Source organism: Bubalus kerabau, chromosome 20 (assembly GCF_029407905.1).
Source record: "Bubalus kerabau isolate K-KA32 ecotype Philippines breed swamp buffalo chromosome 20, PCC_UOA_SB_1v2, whole genome shotgun sequence".
NCBI lineage: Eukaryota > Metazoa > Chordata > Mammalia > Artiodactyla > Bovidae > Bubalus > Bubalus kerabau.
Genome location: NC_073643.1, coordinates 4,120,040 through 4,145,235, shown reverse-complemented (window position 1 = coordinate 4,145,235; position 25,196 = coordinate 4,120,040). Strand labels below are relative to the sequence as shown.

The window sequence follows — 25,196 nt, the reverse complement described above, 5'->3', positions numbered from 1 at the left end:
TGCCTTCTCCTATTATAGATCCTTAATCCATAACAAAACCTGGGAGACAGATGTATTTTTAAAAAATATTTTATAGTGGCATTCTTTGTTTGTTGTTTTATTTCTTTTTATTTATGTATTAGGCTGTGCCATGTGGCGTGTGGGATCTTAGTTCCCCAACCAGGGACTGAGCTCATGTCCCCTGCATTTAGAGCATGGCTTAACCACTGGACCACCAAGGAAGTCCCCAAACAGATGTGTTTTGAAACTCTGAAGTTGAGATTTTTGGAAAGGTAATGGTGTACCTACAGCACATGTTGTTTAATATCCACAGCAGGGTTGAAGGCAACAGCCCATAATCAGTGTGCTGATAAACTGATACTCTTACTTAGAAAGGATAAACAAAGACTATAAACATCCTGACATTCACTGAATTCAGAAAAAGAATGTGGGCATCAACTTATGCAAAGAAGTCTGACTTCAGAGCTGCCTGGATTTCTGAAATATACATGTTAGTGACCATTAATTCTAATATTTCATGGTTCATCCTCATATTATTTAGGAAAAGAGTCACATTTCCCCTTTTCAATTAATATTAAAATGTGCCTCTTTCATTTCTTACTGTATTTTATGAAACTTCCAAAAAAATGTCTGAAAAAAAATTGGTGACAGTGTGCTACGCTGCTCTTTAAGGTTGACTTTGTCATGCTAAAACAGTGTCCTCTCTAAGTGCTTAAAAAATTAACATTGAATGTGAAATTATGTTGTCTTTTCTGGCTTCCCTGGTAGCTCGGCTGGTAAAGAATCCACCTGCAAAGCAAGAGACCCCAGTTCAATTCCTGGGTCATCTTTTCCCCTTTATGTTAGTTTCTGGTTGCTGCTGTGCTAAGTTACCACAAATTTGATGGCTTAAGACAATTTATTTTCTAATTGTCTAGAGGTCTGAGTCTCAAATCAGCCTCACTAAGCCAGAGTCAAGGGGTTGTCAGGGCTTGCTTCTTCTAGAGGCTTCAGGGAGCATCCTTCTCCTTGTCTTTCTAGCTTCTGAAGGCTGCATTCCTCATTTTGTGGCCCTTTCTTCCTCTTCAAAAGACGTCACTCCAGTATCTGCCTCCATTGTTACATGACCTGTGTCTATGTCCACCACCTCCTTCTCATAAGGGCCTGTGTTTACACTGGGCCCACCTGAATTATTCAGGGTAATCTTCTCATCTCAAGATTCTGAACTTAACCACACCTGCAAAGTTGCTTTTACCATGGATAAAGTACATGCTCATAGTTTTCGAGGGGTCATTATTCAACCTACTATTCCCTTCTATTAAGATTAACCATATATACTTCCTTATTTGAATATTGATGTCATCCTGCAGGTTATGTTGACCATTTCTTTCTAATATTGAGCCATCTTTGCATTCCTGAGATGTACCCTATTTGGTTATAGTAGGTTAATCTTTTTATATACAATTTTAATGCTTTTTTTCATGCTCTTGCTTCAGTTCAGTTCATTTGCTCATTGGTGTCTGACTCTTTGCTACCCCATGGACTGCAGCACGCCAGGCTTCCGTGTCCATCACCAACTCCCAGAACTTGCTCAAACTCCTGTCCATCGAGTCAGTGATGCCATCCAACCATCTTATCCTCTGTTGTCCCTTCTCTTCCTGCCTTCAGTCTTTTCCAGCATCAGGGTCTTTTTCAAATGAGTCAGTTCTTCACATCAGGTGGCCAAAGTATTGGAACTTCAGCTTCATTATCAGTCCTTCCAATGAATGTTCAGGAGTGATTTCCTTTAGCATTGACTGGTTTGATTTCCTTGCAGTCCAAGGGACTCTCAAGAGTGATGTTGAAAAGCATCAATTCTTCGGCACTCAGCTTTCTTTATAGTCCAACTCTCACATCCATACATGACTACTGGAAAAACCATAGCTTTGACTAGATGCACCTTTGTTGGCGAAGTAATGTCTCTGCTTTTTAATATGCTCTCTAGGTTTGTCATTGCTTTTCTTCCAAGGAGTAAGCCTCTTTTAATTTCATGGCTTCAGTCACCATATGCAGTGATTTTGGGGCCCAAGAATATAAAAGTCTGTCACTGTTTCCATTGTTTCGCCATCTATTTGCCATGAAGTGATGGTACTGGATGCCACGATATGCATTTGAATGTTGAGTTTTAAACCAGCTTTTTCACTCTCCTCTTTCACATCAAGAGGCTCTTTGGTTCTTCTTCGCTTTCTGCCATAAGGGTGGTGTCATGTGTGTATCTGAGGTTATTGGTATTTGTCCTGGCAATCTTGATTCCAGCCTGTGCTTCTTCCAGCCCAGCGTTTCTCATGATGTACTCAGCATGTAAGTTAAATAAGCAGGGTGACAATGTACAGCCTTGACGTACTTCTTTCCCAGTTTGGAACCAGTCTGTTGTTCCATGTCCAGTTCTAACTGTTGCTTCTTGGCCTACATACAGGTTTCTCAGGAGGCAGGTAAGGTGGTCTGGTATTCCCATGTCCTTAAGAATTTTCTTAGTAAATTTTCTTAGAAAATTTCCATTTTCTTAATGGTATTTCTTAGTATGGCTGATTCTATATTCATACTTAATATTGGCCTACAGTTGTGTGTCTGTTTTATTAAGTTTGGTGACTGAGTTAACCTGACATAGTGTCCAAATCTGATTGAGTGGGAATTTAAAAAGCTGTACAATTTCATGCAAAATTAGGCCTCTCTGTGGGCTCTGAGGATGTGTCATTAGTCAGCTTTTCCCTCTGCCCACTCCTGGTTCTTTTCTCTTCCTTCCACAGATACTGATTCCTAGGACACTCCTTAGTAAACATCCTGTGTATTGAACACGGAATTTCAGTCTGCTTCCTAGAGAACACAACCTTGGATTTCAGTTCAGTCCAGTCGCTCAGTCGTGTCCAACTCTTTGCGACCCCATGAATCGCAGCACGCCAGGCCTCCCTGTCCATCACCAACTCCTGGAGTTGACTCAAACTCACGTCCATCGAGTCGGTGATGCCATCCAGCCATCTCATCCTCTGTCATCCCCTTCTCCCGCCCTCAATCTTTCCCAGCATCTCTTTTTAAATGAGTCCGCTCTTCGCATGAGGTGGCCAAAGTACTGGAGTTTCAGCTTCAACATCAGTCCTTCCAATGAACACCCAGGACTGATCTCCTTTATACTTGGGGTGAAATAATTTGCTGGAGAGACTGAAAACTAAAACCACTCTCATCATTTCAATGTCATTTCATACTGTTATATTTAGGGTTCTTCCTACTTATTTATACATGAGATTTATCTATAGTATTCTTGGCAACAGTGGGAGTTGGGTGTGGTTCATATCCAGTTTTGTACTAGTGTTCGTGTTCTTAGGAGAAAAAATGGAATAAGATTTCCTTTCTTTTTAACCATGATATGCCACGAATTACTATAAATAGAATATTTCCATATTTTAAACTTTAAGGACAAAGTGTTCCTGTAACATTAACTGGGCCCAGAATCTTTTTTAAAGACCATTTTTTGATAAAGGAAGAAAACAATTGGCATGTTATTGCCTAAGTTCAGTTCAGTGCTGCCTTTATGCTCGCACTAAATAAAGGCAGGCAGACTTCCTTCACTGCCCCCACCCCTCTGTTTTAACAGTTTCAGCCCACACTTACTGTTTTGCTTCAAAAGGTAAAACGTGGGTATCTCAGGATTTTTTTTCTCTAATCAGCTCCATAAAAACTATAGTTAATTGAAATTCCCCCTTCATGGTAACATATAGCATTGTCTCTTTCCACTTTAAAAGCTGTTTTCATCTCTTTCTCTCTCTCCTTGAATTTTTATGTACACATTCAATGAAAATTGAGAGAGAGTTTATCAGGAAATTCTAACATCCCACCAAATTGACACAGAAATCCTAATGTCTTTCTTTGCAAGGAGAGGAGCTCACACTAGCCTAAGCTGTCATCTCTCCTTCTCTCTTCACTCAAAGAACAGCCCTTGCACAGTTCTGGGCAAACACACACACACTGGAGTCCTGAAGGTGTTCCCTTGATTGCATTAACTGTGGGTAACAATGCATAACATTAGCACTTCTACAGTGTTTGATAAATGTGATCAGTTTCAACTGGGGGCAACATGATACTGGGGAATTCTTAAGGCAGAATTTCCCTCTTGGATTCCACAGTTGCCTTAAAGAGTGGTGAGATGACAAGGTGCTTCTCCAAGGAAACTCCCTGATAAATCTTGTTTTCTGAAGAAAAGTAGAAGCGACGTGAGGAGAGGGGAGTTGAGGGGAGAACACATTTAAATCTGGAGTCTCTGCTTCCATTCAGTTCGAACACTGAACGTTGAGAGTTCAATGACTGGGCTACGAGAGTCCACGTGCATTTCGTTCTTTTCAACAACTAGTATAAACAGTACTTTATAAATCTGGCAGTATGATTATAGACCAAAGCAAACCATGATTTTCCTAAAGATAATTCATAGTCTTCATACTTAATAAAGAACTAGATTTGAAATATAGGGTATTTGATTTCAGTAATTGAAGTGGTAGGGTAGCCCAGAGGTCTGTAGTGGGCTTCCCAGGTGGCTTACTGGTAAAAATTCCTCCTGAAGTGCAGGAGACTCGTGTTCAATCCCTGGGCCAGGAAGATCGCCTGGAGGGGGAAATGGTCACCTACTCCAGCATTCTTGCCTGGAGAATCCCATGGATAGAGGAGCCTGGCAGGCTACAGACCATGGGGTTGCAAAAAGAGTCAAGGGTCAAGAGTTGGACACAACACAACAAAGGTTTGTAGTACAGACTTGAAGTTTGCTGGGCTAAACTATTAATATTACTAGAATAATAGCTGTTTAGACAGAGGAGGGAGGCAGGTAATTGCATTCATTCCTTAGACTTAACAGAACCAGCATGTTTCCAATGACTTCACACGTGAGCTTGTAGAAGATTTTATTTCGACCCAAAATAATAATTACTGGTCCTGAACAAATAAAAATGAATGCCTACAATGTCATTCACTTTTGTTTATCTGCTTGTTTTGTCGTGATTTACCTCTACAACTACCATAGGTGGATGAAAATGTATTTATCTGTAAGATTTTTATTAAAACAAACAGTTTGATCCCTGAAAGCGTCAAAGGCATTACCTCTTTTCTAACAGTATGATCTGTAAGCAGATCTTCTCAAACATTAACATGGACCCAGTTTACCTGGAGATCTTCTTAAGATGCAGATTCTGACTCTGTAAGTCTGGAATGGACCCTGAAGTTCATCATGAAGTGTGGTCCATGAACCACACTTTCACCCGATCAGAATAACCCAGCCCTTCTCATCCTGGGTTTGTCAACAAGTTGTTGTGGGTGATCTTGGGTACATTGCCAATCAGGTTGAGAACCTGGTTTTTCTTTTTTTCAATGTAAGATTGTTTACTGACCCTCATATAAGGACTCTCTTAAAAAAATCATGGGAATTCCAAGGTATCAAAGGATGAATCACAGGTCATCAACCTCATTTTAAAAAGATTTCTTTTTAAAGCTTAGAACTCACAAGGGGGCTTTTTTATTATTATTTTTACTCATACATGTCACATTATGACAAATGGTTTCATTTAATTCAAAAAATATTTATCCCCTTTTAAAAGAGAAAGGCTTGTTGCAAGCCTTTCTCTCTTTGGGCAAACCAAAATTAATGATGAGCCTGTTCCTGCCCTAATGTAGTTTTTAAACTGGGAGATTATTAGGATCACTTAGTAAAATTTATTATCTAATATCTTAGGAAAGATAGTAAAGGATGGAAAAGGTGGCAGTCTAGTGGGGTGTCTATGACAAGTCTCAGGAGCTTCTCATTTTGTTTGCCAGTCCATGGACCAAAGAGGGGTTTACTGTGCAAGCTGTGTGGCCTGTACTGAAAGCTTCGGGGATCACCTGAGGATTGCTTGTGAGTTTTTCACATAGCCTTGTCCACTTGTGTCTACAACTGCAGACAGAAAACAAGCAGCCATGTGAGTGCTCTGGGAGCTGACTACCAGTCATGCCCCAGGGGTCCTGCCTGGTGTGTTGCTTCTGAAGGGTCTTGGGGTGGGGGCTGTGACTACAATTCTGCTCCTTGTTGGTCTAAGGCCAATAAATCTGACCTGATAAATAAGGTAGAGAAAACACAAAGATCACAAAAGAAAGATTGTTGTAGCGGTCAATGGAGTCAGAGATAATGTTTTGGTGCAAAACCATCTATGACTCCATGAAGAAGGTGGTGTTTGAAATGGGTCTGAAAGAAGAAAGAAAATTTAAACAGGAGCACAGGGCAAAATAGGCATTTGGAATCGAGGTGGGGTCGAGGGGTAGCCACAGAGGAGCAAAGGCAAGTTCATCAGCTTCTCCAGTTTGGCCAGTAGAAGGCTTACATTTAAGACTGTAGTAAGAGACGCTAAGGGTAGAGTGGCCAGCAAGAGCCAGACTATGAGAAGCTCTGAATGGGCAGCAAAGAGTCTAATTAATCTGCCACACGGTGGTGATTCCTTACAGGTTGCAAGCAGGTGAGTTTGAATGAGGGCCTTAGGAAAATGAATCTGACTGCTCTGTAGAAGCGGAGAAGGCAATGGCACCCCACTCCAGTACTCTTGCCTGGAAAATCCCATAGACGGAGGAGCCTGGTAGGCTGCAGTCCACGGGGTCGCTAAGAGTGTGGCAAGACTGAGTGACTTCACTTTCACTTTTCACTTTCATGCATTGGAGAAGGAAATGGCAACCCACTCCAGTGTTCTTGCCTGGAGAATCCCAGGGATGGGGCATCCTGGTGGGCTGCCATCTATGGGGTCGCACAGAGTCGGACACGACTGAAGTGACTCAGCAGCAGCAGCAGCTCTGTAGAAGATACACTGGGAAGGAGGCCAGTGGCAAAAGGAAATCAAAGCAAGGGGCGATTTCAGATTCCTTCCAGATGTAGATCGAAGAGACCTGACAACCACTTCCAAAATGAGAGCAATGAGCCGATCACAGTTCAACGCTGGAGAAGGGCAAGGACAGAGTTTCCATGGGCAGTGTTGGTGCCTCTGTGGATGGGAGATCATCAGAAAGCCTCTAAAATAATATGAAATAAACATTTAAAGTCCAATTTTTCTGAGGACCTTTAAGGGTTATTGGATACATTTAAGGCTAAGTCCATTCTGCTAGGAACTGATCATTGAATATGGGAAATATGAGTCAATTACCAAAGACTGTTTATTTTCTCTCCACCAACATATGCTGGCTATGGTGATCATTTTTTTTTTTTTTTAGAAAAAAAACTTACCAATTACTTTCTTTGGGGCTGTCCTTCTATTTTAATATTTCAATCATGGAATTTGGGAACTTGAAAGGGGCTTAGACTTCTTCTATGATGACTCATGCATATTATACAGGACATTTAGGTCGTGACAATAATAATTAGCCTATGGCCACATGGCTGGTCTAATTGAGAGAAAATAATTCAACATAGCATTTTATTTAGTTCTTGTAGATTTTTATTGGAGAATAGTTGATTTACAGTGTTGTGTAGTTTCAGATGTACAGCAAAGTGAATCAATTATACCTATACACACATCCACTCTTTTTTAGATTCTTTTCCCATATAGGTCATTACAGAATATTGAGTAGAGTTCTCTGTGCTACATGGTAGATCCTTATTAGTTGTCTATTTTATATACAGTAGTGTATATAAGTCAATTCCAACTTCCCAATTTATCCCTCCCCCCTTCCCTCCTGGTAACCATAAGGTTGTTTTCCCCATCTATAATTCTATTTCTGTTTTGCAACATAGCACTTTAAATGTAGCTCATATTAGCAGAATTTTGGATATTTTGGATTGCTGGCCCAAATCACATTTATTATGACAAAGTAACTCTGAAGTCCCACACTTCCTCAATATGAAGGACCCTCAGGTCAATGACACTGGGTTTTCTTTGAAATCTGGCTGTTTTTATCCTTTTCACACAAACAGAGCAGGTGGGCAGGGGACAGCGAAACAACCCTGCACCATGGCTCCAGGGTCCTAGGAAAAGTGTCACAAATCATTATCCCTCATCCGCTTTTATTATTTATTCTTATTTTACTTAGGCAAGAGGATGTAAACTCTTGCCTAAAATGTCAATATCATTTTACCCAATATATTCAGAATCCACTCAGCCATAAGAGCTGCAATGTGCTATTTGCCACCATGGAGCATGGCCTCATCTTCCTACCAAGCTTCACAGGTGGCCAGCCAGATCAGATCGACAAAGATGCTTGTCTTTGTGCCACACTTTTCTAAAAAAATTATTTTATGTTTAGTTGATTAATGATGTTGTTAGCTACAGGTGTACAGAAGAGTGATTCAGTTATATGTATTCATGTGTCTGTTCTTTTTCAAATTCTTTTCCCATTTGGGTTATTACAGAGCTCCCTGTGCTCTACAGTAGGTCCTTGTTGGTTGTCTATATATAGCAGTGTGTACATGTCAATCCCAAACTCTCAGTCTATTCTTCCCCACTGCCCTCCCCCCGCTGGTAACCATAAAGTCATTTTCTAAGTCTGTGAAGTCTGTTTGTAAATAAGCTCATTTGTATCATTTGTTCATATGCATCCCCCTATAAGCAATATCATATTATTTGCCTTCCTCTGTCTGACTTTTTCCACTTAGTACGATCATCTCCAGGTCTATCCATGTTTGCTGCAAGTGGTATTACTTCATTCTGTTTAAAGACTTTTTGGTCCTTTCTGATGCTGTCTCCATCTATCAATGCCCCCCCCCCCAAATTCTCTTTCCATTTTCTCATATGACATTCAAGCCAGTGGTGGACAGTTTCGGCTGGAAGCACTTGTCCCCACACCCTCCTTTTCACAGTTGCCTTTGCCCCCATTTTTCCTGTGTGCACAGAGGCACCTCGTCTTCAGGAGTCTGTTTCTGCTGCCACATGCTTTCCGATGTGGTCCTGCTGGCTCTTTACTAGGAGAGCTGGCAGCCTGACATTCTTCCCTCCTACCTACTTCAGCCATTGCCAGGAATTTATTTTGTTTTTTATCCCCCTATAAAAACAACAATGTGCCATCTCAGGTGCTTCTAAAAATGGGCCCTTGGTTCTGGGACTCATTAACATAATTTCTCAGTTTGGCTTCATCCACTCATCTCTGCCATGTTCTGACATTAGCCTCCTTTCAGTTTTAAGTCTGACCCAGTAAGACATCTCTTCCCAGCTTATCTTCTTCTTCTCTCAAGTGTGAATATAAGATTTCTCAGTTATTAAGCTGTTTATTTTTTTAAGGCATCTAGCTTTATGTCGCTTTTGATGTCACTATTTGCAAACTGGCTTTGTCATTTCATGGATAGCGCTTGAGTGAAGAGCTCCCTGTTAATATATGCAAACTCACAGCTCCCAACAAGCTCCCCAGCCCTGTTAATGAGAGGATTAGCAAGAGCACTGCACTGTATTTAACCTGCGGCACTAGCTCTGTTTCAATAAGACTTCAACAGCCTATTAAATGGAGTGGGGTCTCAATTAACCCACACAAAGGCCACTCTCCTGAACGTGGCGGGGAGGACCACATTTAGCATCTGCCTGAGCAGCTTGTTGGAAGCTGGAAATAAAGAGGGTGACATGTTCTTGCCTCGAGCTATGACATCACTGAAATGGTGATTCTAGTTCATCTGGGCCTAACTGAATAGGTGACAGCATTGAAACCTACTACTATCTCGCCATATGACAGTTTTAAAAAATCAGAATGTACTCAGTGGCCATTCCACCCAGTCATGCCTTCTTCCAAGGGAGCACTGCATTGTTTCTGGGTTGGTAGGAGTCATGGATTAAGGATGCGAGGGTGGAGGGTGTCAGGGTGTGAAAGCTTGTGGCTGGGGAGGAGGGAGGCTGGTGTCCACAGAGATACCCAGGAAATGCACGTGTTCACGCCAGCGTCTCGTCACCTAATTAGAAGATAGAATGGAGTCCTCGTCTCAGAAACATGCTTCACTGAACTGCCAGCCATTTCCTTCTGGGAACCAAGGGATGAGTACTGGCAAGTCGCTGAGCTGGACTCTTAGAAAACTTCACTTAAATATTGTTAGAGTTATTGGCTTATATGGCTTTTAGAGTCAACTCTCCATCGGGACAGTCATACTGCCTTGACTATTCCAACATTCAAGCCAAAAATGAAAGCTGATTAATTCAATAGAACACTATTTTTTCAGGATGACTTGAATCTGACCATGGTGACAACCCAAAATCTCCTTTAATTTTCCACATGTGAATTTCTTCATGTGATAAAATCAAAGACTTATTTGAAAAAAAAAATGGTTGATGTTTCTTACCAATTTTTTCCAATGGAAGTTTATTTTTTAAACTTCATTTTCTCTTGAAACTCAACCATACATACACAAATATTGTTATGTGTTGACCATGTAACTCTATGTGTTTTTATTTTTTTTCCCATTGTATTCCCAAGGACAAAAGTGTGAAGTATGTGCCTATCTAAATGTTAATTAACCCCCTAGCCACAGAAGGCGATGGCACCCCACTCCAGTACTCTTGCGTGGAAAATCCCATGGACGGAGGAGCCTGGTAGGCTGCAGTCCACGGGGTCGCTAAGAGTTGGACATGACTGAGCGACTTCACTTTCACTTTTCACTTTCATGCATTGGAGAAGGAAATGGCAACCCACTCCAGTGTTCTTGCCTGGAGAATCCCAGGGACGGGGGAGCCTGGTGGGCTGCTGTCTATGGGGCCACACAGAGTCAGACACGACTGAAGCAACTTAGCAGCAGCAGCAACCTTTTTTACTCACTTCTCATTGCTTGTCAGCTTCTAACGTACTATATCATATACTTAGTAATTACATTCATTCTTTAGTGTCTTTATTTCATTGTTAGAAAGTAAGCATAACAAAGGCGAGGATTTTGTTTTGTTTACAGATGTGGCTCAGGTATCTAGAATGATGTCCAGCATATAATAGACTTTCAGTAAATATCTGTGCAATGAATGAATCTGAAGAAGAAACGCAAGTTACATTCTCATTATGGAGACATAAACAGATGGCTCATTAGATGAGATTCCTGGATAAGAAAATAGTCACTGCCACCCTCAAAAAATAAAGAAGTCTCTACATTCTAGGTTGACAGGCGAGACAGTCACCAGAATGGCTGGATGGGGTACCATCCTCTTATACCCAAGTGATGGAGGGCTGGTAGAGTATGATTTCCAAAACTGGGCCACTGAGAAAGTAGGTTGGATGCTCACTAGATCTGCACTTTGAAAGTTCTCATTCTGGGCTACGATCAAGGTTTAATTAAGGAGAATTAAGAAGCACACTTTCTTTTTTTATTAATCAATTTATTTAAATTGGAGGCTAATTACTTTACAATATTGTAGTGGTTTTTGCCATACATTGACATGAATCAGCCATGGGTGTACATGTGTTCCCCATCCTGAACCCCCCTCCCACTTCCCTCCCCATACCATCCCTCAGGGTCATCCCAGTGCACCAGCCCTGAGAACCCTGTCTCATGCATCGAACCTGGACTGATGATCTATTTCACATATGATAATATACATGTTTCAATGCTATTCTCTCAAATCATCCCACCCTCGCCTTCTCCCACAGAGTCCAAAAGACTGTTCTATACATCTGTGTCTCTTTTGCTGTCTCGCATATTGGGTCATCATTACCATCTTTCTAAATTCCATATATATGCATTAGTATACTGTATTGGTGTTTTTCTTTCTGACTTACTTCACTCTGTATAATAGTCTCCAGTTTCATCCACCTCATTAGAACCGATTAAAATGCATTCTTTTTAATAGCTGAGTAACATTCCATTGTGTATATGTACCACATCTTTCTTATCCATTCATCTGCCAATGGACATCTAGGTTACTTCCATGTCCTAGCTGTTGTAAACAGTGCTGCGATGAACATTGGGATACACGTGTCTCTTTCAGTTCTGGAAGAAACATACTTTCTGAGACATTGCATCCCAGATTCACATGTAAAGGATTGGTAGAAATGTTACATTCAATGCACCATGTCCACTGCAGTTTTGCAACAAACACTGAGCTATGATTGCTGAAAATGGACCACATGTTGAAAGTATCATGTAATGCTATAGATTGTATAGTTTATTATAATGTGATACTAATAAACCAATTATTATGTAAATTTTTATTCACTTGATGAAAACTGGATTTGAGTTATGATTTGATCCCCTGTTAGCTTAGTGGAGTCTCGGTTATCTCATCTGTGAAGTGGAGATGTAAATAGTCCCCTCACTGGCTTTTTGTGGTGATCAAACACTAAACACTAAAAACTAAAATAGAATGCTTCTCCCCATGCCTGGCTTATCGTGAGTTCTTCATAAACAAGAGCTATTGTTGATGCCACTGCTGCTGCTGCTGTCACTATATTCTGATAAACTCCAGATGTATCCCTATGGTATCCCTTATGGTATGATAATATTTTCCCCTTATGGTTGTGTCAGATTGTGGGAAACCTGTGACTCACTGTGGTTCGCCTACTTACTCTTACCAATTCCTCTTTTCCTCTTCTCCTTCATCCTCCCCATGGCTCTTCACTACACATGGGCTCACGAGCATTTACCCTCACAGCCTGCCTGCCTGCCTTCATAAATCACTCTCCTTTCTGGGTAAAGGAGTGAAATTGGTGGAAAGCCAAGGGGTTTGAGCATCTCTATGGAAAAGGAGATGAAATGATGTAGACAAGAGCTTTCAATTGATTTAGATACTCGAGGACATCACTAGTGAACTTTAGGGATGTCTAGAGATGAAGAGGAAAATTAACTGTGCTCTTTGGAGAGTGAGGTGAGAAAATTTTCAGTGCTTATTAGGATGCTTAAAAGAAGGTTCTCACCTCACATTCTGTCCCCAAATATCTGTCTTTTCCACTTGACTGTGAATTCCTTGACATCAGGGGACATTTCTTTCCTCATTTCTTCCAATCCTATGTATCGAGAATGTTGGTCAACTGAAACAGAGTTGCTGAATGATCCAGAAAACAACATTCAGAAAACGAAGATCATGGCATCTGGTCCCATCACTTCATGGGAAATAGATGGGGAAACAATGGAAACAGTGTCAGACTTTATTTTGGGGGGCTCCAAAATCACTGCAGATGGTGACTGCAGCCATGAAATTAAAAGACGCTTACTCCTTGGAATAAAAGTTATGACCAACCTAGATAGCATATTGAAAAGCAGAGACATTACTTTGCCAACAAAGGTCCGTCTAGTCAAGGCTATGGTTTTTCCTGTGGTCATGTATGGATGTGGGTGTTGGATTGTGAAGAAAGCTGAGCACCGAAGAATTGATGCTTTTGAACTGTGGTGTTGGAGAAGACTCTTGAGAGTCCCTTGGACTGCAAGGAGATCCAACCAGTCCATTCTAAAGGAGATCAGTCCTGAGTGTTCATTGGAAGGACTGATGCTGAAGCTGAAACTCCAGTACTTTGGCCACCTCATGTGAAGCGTTGACTCATTGGAAAAGACCCTGATGCTGGGAGGGATTGGGAGCAGGAGAAGAAGGGGACGACAGAGGATGAGATGGCTGGATGGCATCACTGACTTGATGCACATGAGTTTGGGTGAACTCTGGGAATTGGTGACCGACAGGGAGGCCTGGAGTGCTGCGATTTATGGGGTTGCAAAGAGTTGGACATGACTGAGCAGCTCAACTGAACTGAACTGAATTGAATGATTCAGCAATCCCAGTCCTGGGCATATACCCAGATAAAACTGTAACAAAAAGATATACATTGAAAAAGACACATGTGCCCCAATGTTCATTGCAGCACTATTTACAATAGCTAAGACATGGAAGCAACCTAGATGTCCACCAAGAGATGAATGCATAAAGAAGTTGTGGTACATATATACAGTGGAATATAAGTTGGCCATAAAAAAGAACACATTTGAGTCAGTTCTAATGTTCTAATGTGGTGGTTGAATGTAGAACCTATTACACAGAGTGAAGTAAGTCAGAAAGAGGAAAATAAACATTGTATATTAACACATATATATGGAATACAGAAAGATGGTACTGATGAACCTTTTTGCAGAGCAGCAGTGGAGATTCAGACTTTTGGATACAATGGGGGAGGGAGCTGCTGCTGCTGCTAAGTTGCTTTAGTTGTGTCCGACTCTGTGGAACCCCATAGATGGCAGCCCATCAGGCTCCTCTGTCCCTGGGATCCTCCAGGCAAGCACACTGGAGTGGGTTGCCATTTCCTTCTCCAATGCATGCATGCATGCTAAGTCGCTTCAGTTATGTCTGACTCTGTGTGACCCCATGGACAGTAGCCCACCAGGCTCCTCTGTCCACGGGATTCTCCAGGCAAGAGTACTGGAGTGGGTTGCCATTTCCTTCTCCAGGGGGAAGGAGAGGGTGGGACAAATTGAGAATGTAGTATGGAAACATATATACATTACCATCTGTAAAATAGGTAGCCAGTGGGAATTTGCTATATGACTCAGGGAACTCAAACTGGGGTTCTGTGACAACCTAGAGGGGTGGGATGGTTGGGGATATGGGAGGGAGGTTCAAAAGGTAGGGGACATAATGTATACCTATGGCTGATTCATGTTGATGTATGGCAGAAACCAACACAATATTGTCAAGTAATTATCCTCCTATTAAAAATAAATATATATTTTTTAAAAAGGTACATGCACTGCAGTGTTCATTGCAGCACTATTCACAATAGCCAAGACGTGGAAACAACCTAAATGTCCATCGACAGATGAGTGGATAAAGAAGATGTGGTACATACATGCAATGGAATATCACTCAGCCATAAAAAGAATGAAATAATGCCATTTGCAACAACGTGGATGGAGCATACTAAGTGAAGGAAGTCAGAAAGAGAAAGACAAATACCATTTGATGTCTCTTATATGTAAAATCTAAAATATGATACAAATCAACATATCTACAAAACAAAAACAGACTAACAGATACAGAGAATAAACATGGGATTGCCAAGGGGGAGTAGGGGGAAGGGTAAGGAAGGAATGGGAGTTTGGGATTAGCAGGGATAAACTATTATATGTAGGATGGATAAACAACGAAGTCCTACTGTATAGCACAGGAAACTATATTCAAGCCTCAATGGAAAAAAATATGAAACTATATATATCAGATCAGATCAGATCAGTCGCTCAGTCGTGTCCGACTCTTTGTGACCCCATGAATCGCAGCACGCCAGGCCTCCCTGTCCATCACCAACTCCCAGAGTTCACTCAGACTCACGCCCGTTGAGTCAGTGATGCCATCCAGCCATCTCATCCTCTGTCATCCCCTTCTCCTCCTGCCCCCAATCCCTCCCAGCATCAGAGTCTTTTCCAACGAGTCAGCTCTTCGCATGAGGTGGCCAAAGTACTGGAGTTTCAGCTTTAGCATCATTCCCTCCAAAGAAATCCCAGGGCTGATCTCCTTCAGAATGGACTGGTTGGATCTCCTTGCAGTCCAAGGGACTCTCAAGAGTCTTCTCCAACACCACAGTTCAAAAGCATCAATTCTTCAGCGCTCAGCCTTCTTCACAGTCCAACTCTCACATCCATATATGACCACTGGAAAAACCATAGCCTTGACTAGACAGACCTTTGTTGGCAAAGTAATGTCTCTGCTTTTGAATATGTTATCTAGGTTGGACATAACTTTCCTTCCAAGTAATATATGTTGTTGTTTAGTTGCTATGTTATGTCTGACTCTTTGTGACCCCATGGACTGTAGCCCTCCAGACTGCTCTGTCCATGAGCTTTCTCAGGCAAGAATACTAGAGTCAGTTACCATTTCCTTCTCCAGGGGATCTTCCCAACCCAGGAACTGAACTTGCATCTCCTGCACTGGCAGGCAGATTCTTTACCACTGAGTCACCAAGGAAGCCATATATATGTATATAAATGTATAACTGAGTCACTTTGCTGCATAGAAGAAATTAACTGAATATGTAGCTAACACTTCAATAAGATTTAAATGAATAAATAAAAAGAAGGTACTGACATCAATATTCTGGAAGCAGAAAGCCAGTATAAAGAAAGAGATGAGAAGAATCATGAGAGGAAGAGAATGAAGGAAGAAACATTTGAAAACCAGAGATCGTTCCAGAGTCAACCCAGCTTGAAGGTATAAAAGATGAGTTTGGAACCAAACTTATCAATGGGCAGCATTCTTAAAGCTGGTTTTAGTTCTGATGATAACTAGTCTCAATAAGAAATTCTGTGGCTTTACGGATTGTGGAAAGTTAGAGAGATTAAAGCCATTGCCCAACTTGATGGAAGGTTTAGATCATCTGTTTCCTGTAAGTGGTCAATCATATCTTTACTCTTGAATACATAATAAATTCGTTTGTGATTCTTTAAGAAAAATCTTTTTCTGGAAATATAATGTACCTATTGAAAAATGCAAATATCACAAATGTTCAGCTTGGGGAATGTTCACAAAGAGAACCTAGCCTTGCACTAGTATCCAGATCAACAGACAGAGCGTCACTAGACCCTCCCAAGGCCTCCTTGTGCTTCCAGCTGCTTGTTAGCACAGACTCCCTGCCTTGCCTGGGGTAATGGGAAGTGTCCCAACACGTAGAAGCTTACAATAGCATCCCTATCTTTGTATTAATACTTTATTTTAACAAAGCCATACGGTAGTTATTCTTAGCGTCTGATTTCTTTTGCTAAGACTTTAAATATTAAAAATTTATGTAATTTTCTAAACAAATAGCCAGGGTATGCATGTATATATAGAAAAATTATATATATATATATATATAAATTGATTTCTTCATTTATTCCATTGGCATTTATGCCATGAGGGATGTAAAGAAGCGAGAATAGACAGATGCCTGCCCTTGAAAATTATTGAGTCTCTAGTGAAGGTTAAGTGTTCTGTGGCCCGGCAGAAGCAGAGGGTGGAGTAGAGGATGGCATGTAAGTGGACAGAGCGAGCTCCTGGACCACCTTTGTGGGCAGGAGAATTTGACAGGGTGCGGGGGTAGCTGTGGCAGGGCTTCTCCCCCCATTCAGGCAAGAGAGGAGTGCTTGATCTGTAGAGAATTTAAAAATCATAAAGCCTAAAGGAAAATACTTTTTACTATCACCATGTAACAACAGTTCTAAACCCTAATTAGTATCAGTGAGTTAACAGCTCCTTTCCCACAAAATTTTTGGGGTCTATGTTCTAGATGATCACTGTATATGAAATCTTCAAATTAGCACTAGAAGAATCTTTAAAGAATAGCTTTATTCCAAATTTGTGTTAGAAACATGCTTCTTGAAGAAACTACATTGCTTCTCTGAAAACAGACGTGGTCCCATTCCAGGAGGATTTTCATGTAGCAGGTGAATGGACACCAACTAGAGTAGAGACACAAGAACAACAACAGCCTGTCTCGCCTTGTACTCTGAATGGAGGGTGAGCGTGCTTCTGCGGTCAAGTATGGGATATTGGAGTTCTGTTGTGTGACTTTCTTTGAAATTTTACATTTCCACTCATGATAAAAATGGTGCCAGAAAACACCCAGCATGAAGGTATGTAAATAACTTACTGAAACCTTCTTGATGTAGGTACTGTCTCACAACATATATACTTCAAGGCAAAACTAGAGCATTGCAATAAAGTGGACTTTTGATGACTAAAATGTGACACAAGAATGTAGGAAATTATTATTTATTTTTATTTAAACAAAAGTTTTAAAATAAACCTATACCTATTTAACTTATATGCAGAGTACATCATGAGAAATGCTGGGCTGGAAGAAGCACAAGCTGGAATCAAGATTGCCGGGAGAAATATCAATAACCTCAGATATGCCGATGACACCACCCTTATGGCAGAAAGTGAAGAGGAACTCAAAAGCCATTGATGAACGTGAAAGAGGAGAGTGAAAATGTTGGCTTGAAGCTCAACATTCAGAAAACAAAGATCATGGCATCTGGTCTCATCACTTCATGGGAAATAGATGGGGAAACAGTGGAAACAGTGTCAGACTTTATTTTTTGGGGCTCCAAAATCACTGCAGATGGTTATTGCAGCCATAAAATTAAAAGACGCTTACTCCTTGGAAGGAAAGTTATGACCAACCTAGATAACATATTCAAAAGCAGAGACATTCTTTGCCAACAAAGGTCTGTCTAGTCAAGGCTATGGTTTTTCCAGTGGTCATGTATGGATGTGAGAGTTGGACTGTGAAGAAGGCTGAGCACCAAAGAACTGATGCTTTTGAACTGTGGTGTTGGAGAAGACTCTTGAGAGTCCCTTGGACTGCAAGGAGATCCAACCAGTCCATTCTAAAGGAGATCAGTCCTGGGTGTTCTTTGGAAGGAATGATGCTAAAGCTGAAACTCCAATACTTTGGCCACCTCATGCGAAGAGTTGACTCACTGGAAAAGACTCTGATGCTGGGAGGGATTGGGGGCAGGAGGAGAAGGGGACGACAGAGGATGAGATGGCTGTATGGCATCACCAACTCGATGGATGTGAGTTTGAGTGAACTCTGGGAGTTGGTGATGGACAGGGAGGCCTGGTGTGCTGCGATTCACGGCGTCGCAAAGAGTTGGACACGACTGAGCGACTGAACTGAACGGAACTGATACCATTCAAAATGAGAATCCTGTGTATTAATATCATTTTAGAAGACTAGTTTTTTCTCTCATTTGTAGAATACTTTAGCACATGTTTATTAGTAAACAGGTCATACTACTAAATAGGTAATCTACATGGGAGTTAGCTTAAAAAATGCCCAGTTTTATGGTTGACCTCTGACCCCTGTGGACTCAGCTACATGTGTTTGTTTCAAGGGTGAGTTCCTAGGGATCCTGAGTCATTCAAGCTCATATCATAAGGCACAGTTTAGTCTTCAGCCCCTATGGTGAATCTGATATAAACAACAATTGAGAGAAAGAACCAGAATTTGAGTTACTTCATTTTATCTTTCTTTGCAATCACTTGGAATTTTAAAATTTAAAGCAGTGAACCAGGGTATGGACCTCCAGCTGCAGTGTCTTGTTTGCATGTGTGTTCGGTGGCTAAGTCGTGTCTAACTCTTTGTGACTCCATGGACTGTAGTCTGCCAGGTTCCTCGGTCCATGGGTTTTCTCCAGGCAAGAATACTGGAGTGAGTTACCATTTCCTCCTCCAGGGATCGACCTGGCATTTCCTGTGTCTCTTGCATTGCAGGTAGATTCTTTACCCATGGAGCCATGCGGGAAGCCAGTGTCTTGTTTGGTAAGTGCAAATTGTAGTTCATACATTAAATATTTTACACCATTTGAATATCTTTAAAATTGATATTTCTTCTTTTGTATTTCTTAATTGACTAGGAAGTGAGTGGTCAAGAAATTACAATGTTAACTCAGTGATATGATTTCATGGTTCCCTAAGTTGGACTTTTTGCATTTAATTGGAAAACTCTTTTGCTTGTTTTTTAGTTTTTACCTTTTGGCCATGCTGTGGGGCATGCGGGATCTTAGTTCTCTAACCAGGGATCAAACCCTGACCCCCTGCAGTAGAAGCAGGGAATCTTAACCGCTGACCCCAAGCAAGTCCCATGGAAATTTTTGATTCATTCCTTTCCCTTTTATAAAACATTGATATTTTATATTATTATATTTTTATTAACATGAGTATATGTACAAAACTCAATAAGAGGAAAGTTTTCACTGTTTGCATTTATTTTCTGGCCATGATCCATTTAATTTCATGATTATTGCCCCAAATAATTTTGTCATAGAGAAGAGGTTGTGTTAAAAGTGGTCCATTCAGGGCATCAGATAGAGGTTACTACTGAGCAGAAAATCGTGAGGTATTTCAGCTCTTCAACATGCTGTGGCTAGTGGATTTTGAAAGTTATTTCCCTAAATTTTGGGAAGGACTGATTTGTGTCTTTTTCCAAATGAAAGTGAAAAGGGGGCTTGCCTGAAACTGGGAATGCTTAGTGAACGTTAGATTTTGGAACTCGGATAAAGCATGGAGCCAACATGGCAGTTCACTAGGTCCAGGGCAGCTTGTTCAGTTTGGGAAGGGCTGACCATCTGCTTAGGGCTTTTTAAAGGCGCTTAAGTAGTCTGAGATGGGCTTTGTTGCCTTGGGTCTTTGTGTTGGGGTGTGTTATTATTCCAAATTGTTGGAAGCAAGTCTTGCAGGAGGTAGGGTTTTGAATTCCTGATGGTGTGTGAATGTTTATCCCCAAGGTTTCTCTCTGGGATGAATTGATTTGCGGGCCAGAAATGAGGCTGAATTCCTACATCAGGTTCAAGGCCCAAGGGTGTTTGGTTTAGAAGCTTGCCCCCAGCCCTCATTTGCATACGGATAAAGCTTTCTTCCCTCTCCCAAGCTTGGCAGTGGCCAGTGGCTAATGCAAGCTGTTGGCGGAACAAAACAGAAATCAATCTAGCTTCCACCTGAATGGAAGTAGGGCCTAAAGAAAAGTCCTTCATCCTCATTAAACCTTATTCATTTTTCAAAAATTTTGTCCATTTTTCGCTGCACTGGTCTTCGCTGCTGCATGCAGCCTTTCTCTTGTTGCAGAGCACGGGCTCCAGGGTGCGCGGCCTTCAGCAGTGGTGGCACTCAGGCTGAGTTGCCCCGCATCACACGGGGTCGTCCCACACCAGGGACTGAAACTGTCCCCAGCACGGGCAGCCGGTTCTCAACCACTGGACCTCCAGAGAAGTGCTCCTCATTTTTTAAAAAATATAGGCAACTATCTCTAGTCCCATTTCACAGACTTCTTCCAGCTCAGGCACTGAAAGAACCTCAGCTTTTCTGTATCTTTCCCTCTGCCTCATTCAGGCATCTCTTCCCCAGATTTTCTCAGTGTGTTATTTTGCCGGGGCGGCTGTAACAAAACACCGCAGGGCAGGTGTCTTAAATAATAGAAATTTATTTTCATACAATTCTAGAGGCCAAGAGTCCAGGATTAATGTGTCAGCAGAGTTGGTGTCTTCCAAGGGCCTCTCTCCTTCTTTGTCTTCACTAAGTCTTCTGTGTCTGTGTTGCAATCTCTCCTTAAAAAGACCCTGGTCACACTGGATTAGGGCTCAGCAATATGACCTCATTTGGCTTTAATTACCTGCCTAAGACCTCCAAATGCAGGCTCATTCTGAGGTCCTTGAGGTTAGGATGTCAACATATACATTTCAGGAAGGACACAGTTTTGGGGGGAACATAAGATATAGTGTCTTTCAAGTGCTGCTTGGACCCCAGAATGACATTTCTGGTCCTGAATGATGGATCAGTCATCTTTTCCTTTGTCTTGCAAAATGTTCTGGGTACAAATAAAGTATGATCTCAAGACAGGCTAGTCCACACACGTCCTAGTGAGTTAGCTGTCGGTGGCGGAAATTGGTGTTTCTTTGGTCTGACACTAGGGTGGGTGTGAGTCTGCCAACTCAGGGCTTTGGAAGATACTTGACTAAACTAAAAAGAATTAAACTTTGGGAAAGCCTCTTGTATTGGGGAGAGGATGGGGGAGGTATTATTAAGATGATGATTTTTATTATTTGAAAATAATGTGTAAGTTCTCTTAATGAGCAAATTAGTCAAATGTGATAAATAATCTAGCAAGTCAGTCAAGAATTCTAGGAGGATAGTATTTAGTCTGTATAAGTGGATCCAGGTACCTTATTTTAGCCATTGTCCTGGTGGATGAAGATTATATAATTCCAAGGCCAGGAACTAATTGTCGTGGTCCATGCTCAAGTAGGAAAAGAATTTCCAGACATGAGACAGGATGAGAAGAGAATAAAGTTTATTAGAGCGGGAGATGCTGTTAACCAGCTCAAGCGGAGTCAGACCCTTTTGTAGGCTAGCACACAATTCCTTAAGACAGAGAAAATTCCTACTGGAGAGGTGGCATTAGGAGATTGGTTAGGATGCTATAGGTGGTTAGTAGGGTGGGTATTTTACCTAATATGGGTTCAGGGAACTGGCCAGTTTAGGTTTGGAGGCTCATGGCAACAGTTGCTGTGGGGCTTGGTCAGTTCCAGAGATTTTATCCTATGACCTGGGTAGGGCTCCACACTAATAAGACCTGGTGGGTGGCGGTTGGGGGGTGGGTGGGCAGGTGGGCATGTATGTGTGTGAAGAAATCCACTAAAACTGTTTCTTTATGACTGTAGAATGCTCTGCTTATAGCTGGGAAAAATGGGGGATTTGGTCCAATTCTATACTGGGATATTACAAGGAGAGAGCACCAACTAACATTTGAACTTGTACTAAATGGTATTTCTGCCTAGAAATTTTCTAGATTACAAAAAAAAAGCTATACATATTGAAGATAAGTAATCCAACTTAATCTGAGAAAGTGGTGAGGAATAACTTGATTTTAAAACATATTAGAGCCTCTGTTATTGTGATCAGGAGAAAGAAAAGACTGGTGTGACACAATTCTGATTTTGTTTAAATACAGCTGACTTTAATCTGTTTTCTCTGTTCCTATTGCTCTTACTTTTTTTTTTTGAGTAAGAATTGCTATTACTGTCAAGCCTACAGTAGAGCTGCAAAGATGAAAAGGGTGACAATGTATTGGAAGGATGGTCTGACGTGTAGCAAGGCGAAATGTCACACCAGTAATTCATTAAATTAAATTCACTACACCTGGGCCTTGAACTTCTTAACTGATTCATTCAGTCATCAAAGTTCCAGGTACTGTGAAAGTGTTTCTCTGAACGGCCAGGAAGTCCTTGTCTTCAGGAAGCTGACATTCATAGTGGATCGACTATACTGCATAACATGCACAGGCAAATCACTAAGATAAATGGTGATTTTTCCACAAGCAAAATTTGGGCACGCTTTATAAATACTCAAAACATAACAGAAACTTCAAAGTTTCTTCTTTGAAGGCTGGTTCTGCTCCAATGTATTAGACCTTGGAAAGTCTCAGACATGAGAAGATGAAATCATTTACCCCATAGGAGCACTAAAGGAATCTGTCCAATGGGGGTAAAAATCAAAGAAAAGTTTTTAGCTAACAATTTTGAAATTACTCATAACTCTTACTATGATTAATGCTCACAAACACCTGAGAAACTCCACTCATAGCCCAAGTTACATCTGAAAGAGTCGTAATCCAAATGGTTATAGATCTGACCTTCTTCCTTAAAAAAGAATATACTCTCTACCCTTGATCTTTCCTAGGGTAGTATTGTGCTTGGTTTAAATCAGGTGTTAATTGCCTTACACTTTGGAGAACCATCCATCCACTGATATAACCATCATAAATCCATCCAACTTCCTCCCATTCATCCATCTATCTATTTAGCAACTCACCTAGTACCTGGCCTATCACAGACTCATAGCGAATATTTGTTGAATGAATAAATAAATCCACAAAACCTTAGTTGCCTACTATGTGCCATTTATAACCCACAGATCCAGAGCTAATTATACCCAGAGACCATTTGGTGCCACTGGCTTTCTACATGGTTCACTCATTGGTTTTCAGGAAGAGTTTGCATTGATTGTTATCTTGATGAGGGGGTGGGTATCATTTTATTTCAAATAGCTTTCCTAGTATAAACATGTTTCAATAATGTGCAACTTTTAGATATACCTAGGAAGAGTTGTTAGGAAGGTTAAGCACCAGCTTAACTGTTGGAGAAACTTACAGGCAATATGAAGCCTGATGCTCATGGAAGTTCTAACAACATGGTAGCCAAGTGTTTGGACTGAGAGTTGTCACTGTCTCTGGGAGGAGAATACCAGTGACTGGAATTCACTTGAAAACCTCCAGGGACTTGCTGAAATTCTCCTTCATGTACCTTTGGAGGAATTAAACTCACTGTGTCAACCATTCTTCAAAGGATTTCTCAGGCCCCCAAGGGAATGAGAACTTTTTGTGGGAGGAGGGAGGCAGCCTGGCACATAGCTGACCACATTTACTCCTGTTCTGTCCATTTGCATCTGGTGCCTGGCTCTGGGAGGTACTGAAGAAGCTTAGCAGATTATCAGATGCATCATTTCAACTGGTAGTTTTTGATGTTTTATGGATTATCTGTTACTTTCTTACAGTGCTTCTCAAGCTCCTCCTCCAATCTACCCCAAGAGTGCAGTGACCATGATCCCCAGACCCACAGGATAGCATCAAGCCTCATGAAGCAAACCTGAGATGCGTTCTGAGGTGTCCTAATATCTGATAAAAACTCATGCATATTTTGATTCTTATATAGCTCTGAGTTTGTTTTACTGTGGAATACAGTGGATGAGGGTGGGATGATTTGGGAGAATGGCATTGAAACATGTATAATATCATATGTGAAATGAATCGCCAGTCCAGGATCGATGCATGATACAGGATGCTCGGGGCTGGTGCACTGGGATGACCCAGAGGGATGGTATGGGGAAGGAGGTGGGAGGGGGGTTCAGGATAGGGAACACGTGTACACCGGTGGCTGATTCATGTGAATGTATGGCAAAACCAATACAATATTGTAAAGTAATTAGCCTCCAATTAAAATAAATAAATTTATATAAAAATCAGTAAACTGAAAAAAAAATAAAAATAAATTCATTGTCAGGGAGTAAAATGTTCCCTTGGGTAATTGCTTCTTACCCAAGAAGCAGTATATTCCTATTCAGTGAAAAAGCTGATAATCACTTCCACTTATGAGTATTCACCAAAATGCCAGGCATTTTCTAAAATGGTTTCGCACACATCTAGTTCTCTCAGCCACCTCATCACCACCATTTCAGAGAAAAGGAAGCCAAGAATTGTCAAGGTCACAGGGTTATAAGGAACAAGGCTGGATTTGAGCCCAATTTGCCTGACACCAAAGAACCCACCCTCTGTTACAGCATCGCTCTTTTTGAATGTCTCAAACCCATTTTTAATTCAATGTGACTAAAGTAATATGAGGAGGGGGGCATCCTCTTAAAGTGGATACCCTTTTATCCACTAACTCAGAGGGGAATCTATGAAGTGTGATTTACCTCCTTGAACTTGGCAGAGCTCAGGGGAAAGTGATGTAGAGACTGAGGTTCCTTATCCCTCAACTATGGAAACAGGCAAACAAGGTTCTCCCACCAGTCAGGCTGCAGTGGCCAGTATGTGCTCTGTGCTTAGCCAGGTGCACTTGGGAAGTTCAAACACAACTGTGATGATTAACACACACACACTACTATGTATAAAACAGATAATCAACAAGGACCTATTGAATAGCACAGGGAACTATACTCAATATTCTGTAATAAATTAAATAGGAAAAGAATCTGAAAAAGAATGGATACCCAGGTATGTATAAC

At 41.2% G+C, this 25,196-nt stretch overlaps 1 long non-coding RNA gene across 1 annotated transcript in view; it reads left to right on the top strand.

Annotated features, from left to right (window-relative positions):
• Nucleotides 1–24,173, top strand: part of LOC129635212 (uncharacterized) — a 149,161-nt gene extending 124,988 nt beyond the window's left edge. Inside the window, exon 3 of the long non-coding RNA XR_008706155.1 lies at nt 23,967–24,173. This is a non-coding gene — a long non-coding RNA (uncharacterized LOC129635212). The remainder of the gene's footprint in view (nt 1–23,966) is intronic.
• The last annotated feature ends 1,023 nt before the right edge of the window (nt 24,174–25,196 follow it).